General features: G+C 40.0%; 1 protein-coding gene and 3 long non-coding RNA genes across 5 annotated transcripts in view; 2 read left to right on the forward strand and 2 right to left on the reverse strand.

The window, feature by feature from the left end:
* The window catches only part of LOC116064080, a 272,833-nt gene that overhangs the window by 80,574 nt on the left and 181,185 nt on the right, over positions 1-11,074 (forward strand). The gene's annotated exons all lie outside the window — the stretch shown is intronic.
* Positions 1,389-9,309, reverse strand: LOC118495910. The gene is made up of 3 exons (XR_004898368.1): positions 9,203-9,309; positions 8,924-9,029; positions 1,389-1,422 (listed from the first exon to the last, which is right to left on the reverse strand). It is a non-coding gene; the product is annotated as an uncharacterized LOC118495910 (long non-coding RNA).
* Positions 9,169-10,077, forward strand: LOC116064094. Of its 2 annotated transcripts, XR_004108451.1 has the most exons (4): positions 9,169-9,203; positions 9,610-9,720; positions 9,830-9,864; positions 10,009-10,077. It is a non-coding gene; the product is annotated as an uncharacterized LOC116064094 (long non-coding RNA). The 2 variants fall into 2 exon arrangements; XR_004898364.1 differs by lacking the exon at positions 9,169-9,203 and having other exon boundaries at positions 9,501-9,720.
* The window catches only part of LOC118495912, a 43,661-nt gene continuing 42,165 nt past the window's right edge, over positions 9,579-11,074 (reverse strand). Inside the window, exon 2 of the long non-coding RNA XR_004898370.1 lies at positions 9,579-10,078. This is a non-coding gene — a long non-coding RNA (uncharacterized LOC118495912). The remainder of the gene's footprint in view (positions 10,079-11,074) is intronic.

Raw genomic sequence — 11,074 nt, forward strand, 5'->3', positions numbered from 1 at the left:
CTCTAGTAACCCAGAGACGGTGACTTTACCCTGGGCATGGAACCCAGCAAGCTACCGCTTTCTTGTCAGACTGTGTGGAGCTCCCGAAGTCTGACACGTCTTACCAAATTTGCAATTAGCCATCAATTTTCATAAAACTGCCCATATTTGAGCTTTATATAGTTGATTTCTCATATAAAAAGTCTCAGAAGTGAATTTAATAATGAAATAGCAGACAAACAATGTGTAACATTGCAGTGTCTGAAATATGAGACCTGCTGTTTCGTCTCCAATGTATGTGTATGTGGTTCGCTCAACCAATCAGCACGCAGCTCATCTAAATATTCATGAGCATACCATATTTGGAAGAAAAGCTCTTGTTACAAATAGGGCCATATTCACAGGGTAGTTAAGGGCCCATAGAATAGCACTTGGGCAATTTTCAGCCCAACCAATGTTACATACCCTATGAGGAGACCTTAAGGAACAGTGTGAAATACCCTATATAAATCATTCTATCACCCCTTTAAAAGAGTGCCAATCAAATCTCAACATTTCTAACAAGTGATGTTTAAGTCACATACTTCATGCACGTGATGATTCATTAGCTGAGTTTGATTCCAGTGGACTAAGTGGCATTTTGTTATTATTGATACACCATATTTTTCCATTTCAGCCAAGCATAAAAACTTTTTATTTCAAGTTTCAACAATTGTAACTGAAAGGGCTTCAATGTATGTGGAGAATGGTACAGAAATCTAAGAAAAAGGCATGTTGGACAGATTTGTGCTTCAACAGGAAAACTCCATTTAAACACAAAGATGCAGAGTGAATGAACCCTTTACCAACATTATTATACAGGAGCAGGTCTCTGGTAGAAGATCATACCGAGAACCAAATGTTCTGAGCCTAAATATGTGCAAGGGCATTGCATTGGTAGGTTGGTGTGAGCGGCAAGATGGAAAAAAAAAAAAAAAAAAGACACCCCGCCTCTCTAAACTCCTTTATAAGAGCTCAGCGGTACAAACTATCTTTGCAGTGAAACGTTGAACACACAATGAGGAGCTTCACCTTGATAACAGCTTTACTTCTCTGCAGCCTCAGTAAGTACTGATACTTGGTTATTCTCAGCACAAAATCATGTGGCACTGCACCAGAATTTCAACTTTAAAATAAGAACTGAATTATTGTTGTCGTTGCATTAGTACAGTAAGTGCTGCATTATACGCTCAGGGATAACTCTCTTTCTGTCTCTGCTGTTTGTTTCAGGCTGGATCTCTGTCTCAGCTTCTGAGTCTCACACTGTGGAGGTCCAGTCTGGTGGAGACGTCACTCTGATGTGCTCCAACATTTCCAGCGTTCGAACTACAACTGAATGGTTCAGAGTGATCAACAGAAAGAAGCTCAGCTGTGTCTCCTCTATGAATCCATATGATAGCAATGCTTCCTTCTGTGGTGGATTTCAAAATGGATTTGAGATGAGCTCCAACATCTCTACTGTCTTTCTTAAAATCAAGAGAGTGGATTTATCTGATTCTGGACTGTATTTCTGTGGATTTTACATAGGCAGACATACAGTCATTGTCAATGCAACATATCTAAAGGTTCAAGGTAAGATTGTAGATCTCCTTTTCTTATCATATTAACAGTGTATCGCACATGTATTGTCACAGTCGTATGAAAACAGCATAAAGACGAACAAGAAATCAATACGTGTCAAATTATTTCCTTATACTGTATATGTTTTAAAGATAACAGTTGATCTGATGGAAAATACTGAAAGTAAGGTTCTCCTTTTTTGCTGTGCAAGTAACCACAGAGCCAGTCATTTCAATCTCAACCAACAACAACCCAACAGACTGTCATTCTACCATTAACCTAGAGGAGTCTGATGGAATGACAAACCTTGTGATTGTGATCCTGGGTGTTTTCCTCAATATAGTCATCATTGTTCTGGCTGTTAAAATCAGGAAACTTCAGACAGGTACAGTTGATCTATAATTTGATGCACATGAGTATATGGTCAGTAATAATAAACTGATGAGACTTGTTGTTTTTCCATTGAGCTGTGGATGAAGAACTGCAGCCAGAAAGAAACGAGGTGAACCCAGCATTAACTTATATAAACTGTGTTATGGTTTTAAAGATGCTCAACCAGAAGATATCTTGTCATGAGAGAGAACATAAAGCCTTCCTGCCAGTTAGAAAATGGTTTTAAAACAAAATAGAAACACTATTGAGGCCAATTTAGTTTGTCATATAATGTGGCCTACAGTATGTCTTAATGTAGTTTGAACAACCTTGGTATATTCGTTTAACTGAGTTTGTCTTAGTTTTAATTTAAATTGTGCAACACAACTGGGTAATACTCCTAAGCATGTTTGTTCTTAGCTAAGCTGTGGTTAACACTCATTTTAGTTTAAACAATTCCTTTGTTAAACTACAAAGACATTTTACAGATTTTTGGCTAACTCAGCTAGAGTGTGTGTGAGACTCTGAATATTCTGATTTAAAGGATCTGGGCTCAGATGAACTGAATTACGCAGCTCTAAATTTCCAGGCGAAACCCAAAAGAAGCCGCAGGCCTGCATCAGAGAGAGAGCTGGAGCCACATGTTGTGTATGCTGCCACCAGATAGACTCAGGAAACATCTGGAACTGCAGCTCGGAGTGGAACTGATGCTTCATTATGTTAATCTGCTGATGTGTTTGTGTGTGGATAGTGTGTGTGAGGAGTCTACTGCCAAAAAATAAATTTAGTATAATGTCTCTGTATTTGCTGTTTGTTGTTTCTTTCTGTCTCTCTCTCTCTGTCAAAGTGTCAGTCTCTCTTATTTTGTGAAAATTTTGGCGAGTGAAATGGTGAAATGGTGTGTGGAGAGAGGAGTGAGTAATAAACATCACTTGTCTGACAGGAAGAGACAGCACAGTGTGGTCTGAGAACAACTGAGGTAAAGATCATGAGGTGTCTGAGGGCAAAGCTCTGTGGAAAGTATAAAAAGAAGCAGTGATACTAGCCTACTTGTTTTATGAAAACAATTGTACTATCTGTACAATTGTTAAAATTGGTCATTCCTTTAAAGGGGTGATAGAATGATTATATAGGGTATTTCACACTGTTCCTTAAGGTCTCCTCATAGGGTATGTAACATTGGTTAGGCTGAAAATGTCCCAGGTGTTATTCTTTGGGCCCTTATGCATCCCTGTGGAATGTCTCTATTTGGAACGACTTTTTCTTCCAAATATGGTATGCTCATTAATATTTAGATGAGCTGCGCACTGATTGGTTGAGCGAACCACATACACATACATTGGAGACGAGACAGCAGGTCTCATATTTCAGACACTGCAACGTTATACATTGTTTGTCAGGCTATTTTGTTATTAAATTCACTTCTGAGACTTTTTTATGAGAGAAATCAACTATATAAAGCTCAAATATGGGCCGTTTTACGAAAATTGATGGCTAATTGCAAATTTGGTAAGACGTGTCGGACTTCAGGAGCTCCACACAGTCTGACGAGAAAGCGGCAGCTATATCACAGCTACCCTAAGGTCTTACAAAGCTTAGCTAACACTTTTGTCTGATTTCAATTTAATGCATTTTCGTGAATTTCAGAGGTCTCGTTAGGAGGAGGCCAGCTAGCTCTCATTGATAGAGCTCCATCCAGCTCACTCGCAGACAAGAGGCGTTTATTTCCCCGATCGTTTGTTTAAATAACTCAACACACATATCCATTATCAGATTAACTGGAACCTGTGGTAAGAGATTGCGGGCGTAACAAGCTCTCTGACCGCGCTCTCACTCACACACACCGGCCATTTAGGGAGCTCTGTCAGGGCAGCGGCGTTTGGTAGTCCAGTAACCCAGAAACGGTGACTTTGCGCAGGTATGGAGCACCACGGGCTGCCGGCCGTGACGGAGATCCATCTAGCTCACAGCGGGCCGGGGTCTGTGAAGGAGGACACGCCGGGCGGCAAGGCAGCACCGGCCGCTGTCACGTTAGCCTGCTGAGCTCCTGCTGAACTCCAACACACAGTCGGACAAAATTTGCAATTAGCCATCAATTTTCGTAAAACGGACATATTTGACCTCTACATAGTTGATTTCTTGCATAAAAAAAGTCTCAGAAGTGAATTCAGTAATTAAATAGCAGACGAACAATGTATAAAATTTCTGAAATCTGCGTGACCTAGATTCAGAAGACTAAGCTGACCTCAGGTCAGTGGTGTAGCCTATGTAAATGTTGGGGCGTGACAAAGACTAGAGACTAGAGCCAAATAAGGAGGAGTTGAGGTCAACTTTTAGCTTTGTTGAGATTCGCCCGTTTTCAGCAGCAGTTTCAAATTGTGAGATTTGCAGAGGAAAGAGGTGTCAATGGGATTTTGAGGTTATATGTATGTCCTATTTACCCTCCAAACTGTCGTTTTTCAACTATGACAAGGTAAAATCGGTTTTGCATTCTATCATCCCTTTAAATAAACTCCCTTAACTACTTTATCTTTGTACATTACATCATCATTTGCATTCAAAACTGTACAGAGAGGCCTGATACAACTGCTTCATTTTTATTTTGTAGGCAAGTACAGTGGAATAAGTAAGTGGAAGTCTCATAATCTAGGTCTCTCCGAGATAGGTACGTTAGCATGCTAACATGGTCACAGTATCAATGATAGGGGACATCACATGTCATAGCAATTCATCCAACAGTGGCTGAGATATCTGACTTAAAACCACGAACGTCAACCTCACAGTGGTGCTAGAGGAAGAGTCAGGGGATCTCTACAGTCATTATGCTTCATCCTCTGGGGACCATGAATATCTGTACAAGATGTCATGACAATAGTTGTTGAGATATTTCAGTCTAGACCCAAGAGGTGGACTGATTGACCGGCTGACTGGCCTTGCCATCACTCAGGTCATGTCACCAGAGGACTATACTACGAATCAAGATCAACATGTCCTGGATTTCTTTCAGTTACCCAGCTTCACTAAACCTAACAACCGCGATCCCGCATAAGCTTTGTCACGATGGTGGTAAACAACTAGTTCAATCAACCCAGGGTTTCCCAATGCAGCAACGCGTGCGTTCACATAAAAGAGGCGGTGTTTGCACAGCACGACCAATCGGAAACATCTACCAGAGCTGCATATTTTACATAAGAGGAAATTATAATTCTACATAAATATGAAGAACACAGACATGGCTTTACAGGCAAAACGTAATACAGTCGCTGCTTCCTAAAACAGGATGGAAAGCTGGCAAAAAAATAGCCAACGCTGTAAATGCATAAATCACATTGCTTATAAATATCACTTCTCCATCAGTCAGGCACAAGATCTGATCATAATTACACTTGTGCTTTCTATAAACTGTCGTTGCTTTAGCCTATTTTTTCAGTTGCAACCCTGGCAGTGGTAAGCAATCGTGAGAGCAAATAAAAAAATATAAAAACATAATTCACACCGATGTGCGCTTTGGCAACACACGGCTCAAGAAGCTGACAAATAGCCTCGTAATTCCCTCCGCTCAAAATCTATATCTTTCATAAAAATACCCCTCAGGGAATGTTAATGGGGTTGTCGATCTCTAAATGTTTTAACTTTTATGAGCGCACCTCTCTCTCTCTCCGCGCACTGAGCTCCGGATCCGGAAGAACGGTGACGCCGTTATCAATCGAGTATTGATTGGTCAGTAGGCGGTGCTTTTACATCGGTTGATCTCTAATCTCCAACATAACCTGTTCCTGAGCAGGTTAGGTATATAGCGATTTAACCCGGTAACAAGTGATCCACCGACGTGATACACAAAACCCTGGGTTGAACCTGAAGTTACCTCGTTAACATTAGAAGTGCCGGAATTCCATAACTACTAGAACTGCCGTGAGCGGTCATTTTGACCGCCAGATTCCAAACTCTATAATCCAGTCCCGGCGTTATGGGCGGGCTTTAGGGGGCCGGGCCCGCCCCCAGAGTCTGCTGTGCCCGCCCTGGACGGACGAGCCCTTTTTTAACTGACAAGCTTGATTGGTTTGTCAAAACTGATGCGGTTCAAATGGAAATTGACATGCAGCCTGCATGTCAGGAAGCTATCGGGAATTTGTATGAGAGAATAGGTAGCTTAATGTAAACTAAAGAGATAATTTAGGCTATGGATATATGGCGTTTCCTTAATGTTAATCAACGAGCTCCAAGGTTGGTGGAAGAAATTGACAAAGACGGCAAAAGTACAGGGAGTAACGTTAGTTCTGAAGTTGTCACTGCCAAAGCTAGCATTAGCCACGGTGCTGCTAGCCGACACTGTAACCCAAAGCAAGGGTTGTGTGCAGTAGTTGTATGTTTAGTGTACATACTGCGCAGTGAAAATTAAGTCACTCTGCTGTTATGCTGTTTCAATACCAAATAAAATCTGTTAAACGTGTAGACCTGTATGCATTCATTCAATGCTCATTTGCAAGATAATTAACATAATGTTACATGATGAGATTTATTTAATTTGTGCCCCCCCAAAAATAATGGCATGCCCGTCCGTGAATTTGTGTCTGGAGCCGGGTCTGCTATAATCTCTCATGATAAATACCTAATTGCATATTGTATTATGTATTGTGTTAGGATATCTTTAGAAAAATGTAATAACACCGAAATGTACATTTTTACGAGTTTAATTATACATTTAGTATACGAGTAGTAATACGTGTTTCAATTATTCATATCATAGTAAACCGTAATTATTTCATACATTCATATCCCGAAAAATACGGTGTGGAAATTCATTCAACTTAACTCATAACAGCCAAATAACAATTATAAGTATCTTATTTGAACATTTAGCTATAACCTAACCTGGCACTGCCTCTGTTTTGGCGTCTGCTGCGGTGCGCAGCGCTGCTCGGACCGTGAGCCGCTGCCCTTTTTTCCTCCATAAACTCCGCTCTCAGCTCCTCTGCCAGTTGCTGCATAAACTTCCTCTGGACAATTTTACTGCTGGTGCACTCCTTGGAGAGGATGTGTGCAACGATTCCAGGCAGTTCGAGGATGTATAAAGTTATATGAACATGTAAACAGCCACCGGCCATCTACGTGTACCGCGCCTTTCACAGAGCGAGCGCCCGGTGTTTGCCTTCTGATTCAGAACTGAGTCCATCCACGCCGTAGTAGCCTACGTTACCATCTCTGGGTTTGCCTTTGGCCCAACAGTGATGCCCACACTTGTTACTCGAGACCGCTAGTTACGTTGCTCTGACAGAGACTATGGTAGTTACTAAGCAACCAAGATGCATCTTCAACCGCGCGAAAAATTAAAAACAATACCGCGAAAATCCGAGCGGTCAATATGACCGTATATGGCCGAAATAGGTAAAAGTAACTGTATTTTCTTTGCCTTTTGTGTAATGTATATAAAAACAATTTAAAATTAAAATACAGACTATTTTAGGAAAAGTCAGGCAGCAGCAGGATTGTATTTTTTTATTCAGCAAAGTTATTACACATATAAATTTCAAAACGGTCAAAATGACCGTCATGGCCGTTCTAGTGTTAACGCCAAATCTGGCTTCGTAGTACAGACCTCTGGACAGATTTCAGCATCAACAGGAAAACTCCATAGTGTTGGGTTTTGAATCTTTGACACAAAGATGCAGAGTGAATGAACCCTTTAAAGGGCCCATATTATGAAAAATAAATCACTTTTTCTGGGATTTGGGGTGTTATTTTGTGTCTCTCGTGCTTCCACACGCATACAAACTTGAAAAAAAAAAACCATCCATGTTGTTTTGAGTGAGATACAGGTTTCTGAATGTATCCTGCCTTCAGTCTCCAGGTGAGCTGGTCAAAATCAGCAGGGCCATCCACGTCATCGGCCGAAACATTTGACTAACCATTCATAAGCGTCCTGCTGAATTCTCTGAGTCTCAGGTTCTGCAGGAGACTCCCCTCCTTCTTCAGGATCCGATTCTGGTTCGAACATGTATGGTTGAACTACTGCCGCCATGTCTGTAACTTTCACACGTAGTTCTATCTAGTCACGTTAGTCTAGACTCTCCCCGTTACTAATGTCTGTGCCCAAGCACTGACTAAGTGAGTATCTACTGCGCATGTGCGAGTCCCAACAAAGATGGAACAGAAGTGAGATGCCTCACTCTGTATCTAAAAACAGAGAGCTCATCACACAGGGTGAAAAGAGGAGCTGCAGCAATGTGCAGTAAAACAAAAATATGTTTTTTTTGAAAATTTAACCACATAAACCTATTCTGGTACAACCTCTAAATACAATTATGAACCTGAAAATGAGCATAATATGGGCACTTTAACAACATTATATGGGAGCCGGTCCTTGGTAGAAGATCTTGTCATATTTCATGTCATACCAGACTGTTAGGGATTAGGTAAGGGTGCTTTAACATGTATGACATAAGATGTTCCAAAAGCAAGAGCTTAAGTATGTGCCAAGGCATTGCTTGGCAGGTCGCTGTGCTGAAAAAAAGACACCCCGCCTCTCTACACTCCTTTATAAGAGCTCAGCGGTACAAACTCTTTGCAGTGAAACAAACACACAATGAGGAGCTTCACCCTGATAACAGCTTTACTTCTCTGCAGCCTCAGTAAGTACTGATACTTGGTTATTCTCAGCACAAAATCATCTAACAAATAACCCACCAGAATTTCAACTTTCAAATAAGAACTGAGTTATTGTTGTCGTTGCATTAATACAGTAAGTGCTGCATTATACGCTCAGGGATAACTCTCTTTCTGTCTCTGCTGTTTGTTTGAGGCTGGATCTCTGTCTCAGCTTCTGAGTCTCACACTGTGGAGGTCCAGTCTGGTGGAGACGTCAATCTGATGTGCTCCAACATTTCCAGCACTCCAACTCTGACAGAATGGTTCAGAGTGATCAACAGAACCAAGCCCAGCTGTGTCTTCTCTATGTACGGGTCTGATAGCAAACCTTCCTTCTGTGATGGATTTCAAAATGGATTTGAGATGAGCTCCAACATCTCTACTGTCTTTCTTAAAATCAAGAGAGTGGATTTATCTGACTCTGGACTGTATTTCTGTGGATTTTACATAGAAGGACATACAGTCATCACCAGTGCAACACATTTAAAAGTTCACGGTAAGATTCTAGTTAAGCCTCAGAGATCTGTTTCCATCATATTTACAGTTTATCTCACATTTATTGTCACAGTAGTATGAATCTGATTTTGGAGTGGATTCAAAGACTGACCGTAAGGTTTTCCTTTTTCACTTTGCAAGTGTCCACAGAGCCAGTCATTTCAATCTCAACTATCTCTTTTAAAAACAGACTCTGATTCTGTCTTTTGTCTCATAGAGGAGTCTGAAGGAATAATTGTGATCCTGGATGTTCTGACTGTTTTCTTCATGATAGCTGTCATTGTTCTGTCACAGTAGTATGAAAACAGCATAAAGAAAAAACAGTAAATCAATACTGTATGTGTCAAATTTTGTCATTTTGTTTTTTTTAAAGCTACCGGTGAATCTGATTTTGGAGTGGATTTAAAGACTGAAAGTAAGGTTCTCCTTTTTCACTTTACAAGTTACCACAGAGCCAGTCATTTCAATCTCAACTATCTCTTTTAAAAACAGATTCTAATTCTGTCTTTTGTCTTGTAGAGGAGTCTGATGGAATGACAAACGTCATGATTGTGATCCTGGGTGTTCTGACTGTTTTCTTCATGATAGCTGTCATTGTTCTGTCTGTTAAAAACAGGAAACTTCAGAAAGGTACAGACGTATCACTTGTTGCACATTCAGTTGTATTACGTTTTAACAGACAAATCCACTGCTAAGTATTTGGTCAGTTAACTAATCAGGTGTATGTTTTGTCACATAGCTGCTAAAGAAGAACTGCATCCTGAAAGAAACAAGGTGAAGTATTACAGTAGTTAATAATATATGTTTAACTTTGGTTTAAATCATTAACCCGAGCCAGTACAGATTCTACACTGCCTTCTGAAAAAAGTAGTTCCAGTGTGTGAGATATGTGATACTAAATACTTTATTGATCTACAGAATGTGGACTCTGATGATCTGAACTCTGCAGCTCTGAGGTTCCTTCCAAACACAACAAGGAACAGGAGGTCTGCATCAGAGAGAGAAGTGGAGACTCAGGTTCTTTATAGCGCCAGCAGATAGACACAAGCAGAATCACAAAATCATATCAGCTTCTGTATTTGTAGACTGGAAGTATAGTAAATAAATAAATAAATAAAAAAAAAAAAAAAAAAAATATATATATATATATATATATATATATATATAAATAGTGATAGAATGAACCAGCGTCCTGCGGTGACAAACATGTTCTGTATGAGTTCCATCACAGGAAGTCTTCAGCCATGACCACAAACACCAAATGACTCACTCTTTTCAATAACCAAGAATAATGCTGCTTTAAAAAAAACTGTCATCACACCCCTGGTGCCTAGTTTCACTGTCTTCGAAGCCATTTTATACAATTTAATTTAACCTTATTTTAAAGTTATTTTAAAGTAACACCTGGATTCTATGCCAACATGTTGTGTATTCTGCATTAGACTTTAGCTTAAAGGATCCTTACTGATCCCTTCTTTGTATTTGTATAAATACCCAGTGTATTAATCATAGGGCATTAAGATCACTTTTTTAATCTAATTTTGTGGCAAGATATGAAGTATCATTATTAAGTTAATATTAAAGTAAATATATTATTCTTCCAACTGTTTGGATTCAATTCTCACATACGTCTTTCTCTCAGTCTCTGTCTTTTTTTATTATCTTTTTATCGTCCTTGATGGTAATCTGAAGATGAAAAAAATAAAAGATATGAGGTTTGGTGGAGGAGGAGCCAGTGAAGGAAACTGATCTCTGTCAAATGTCCTTATAGGGAGAGTCTGCAGGGAGGTACACTGTATTGTTTCTCTATCTGGATATACTGACTTTATTATTTTAATTGTCTCTATTGTACAGTATGCTGACATATTGAATGTGTATATGAGAAATACAAAGGGGTAGCTTCCTGACTTGGCTGTGTTTGCATGCACATACAGTATGGGCAACAACAAGTATTGTGCCCCCACCTCGTTATTTTCCACTGTGG

The sequence above is a fragment of the Sander lucioperca genome, chromosome 9 (assembly GCF_008315115.2).
Source record: "Sander lucioperca isolate FBNREF2018 chromosome 9, SLUC_FBN_1.2, whole genome shotgun sequence".
Classification (NCBI taxonomy): domain Eukaryota; kingdom Metazoa; phylum Chordata; class Actinopteri; order Perciformes; family Percidae; genus Sander; species Sander lucioperca.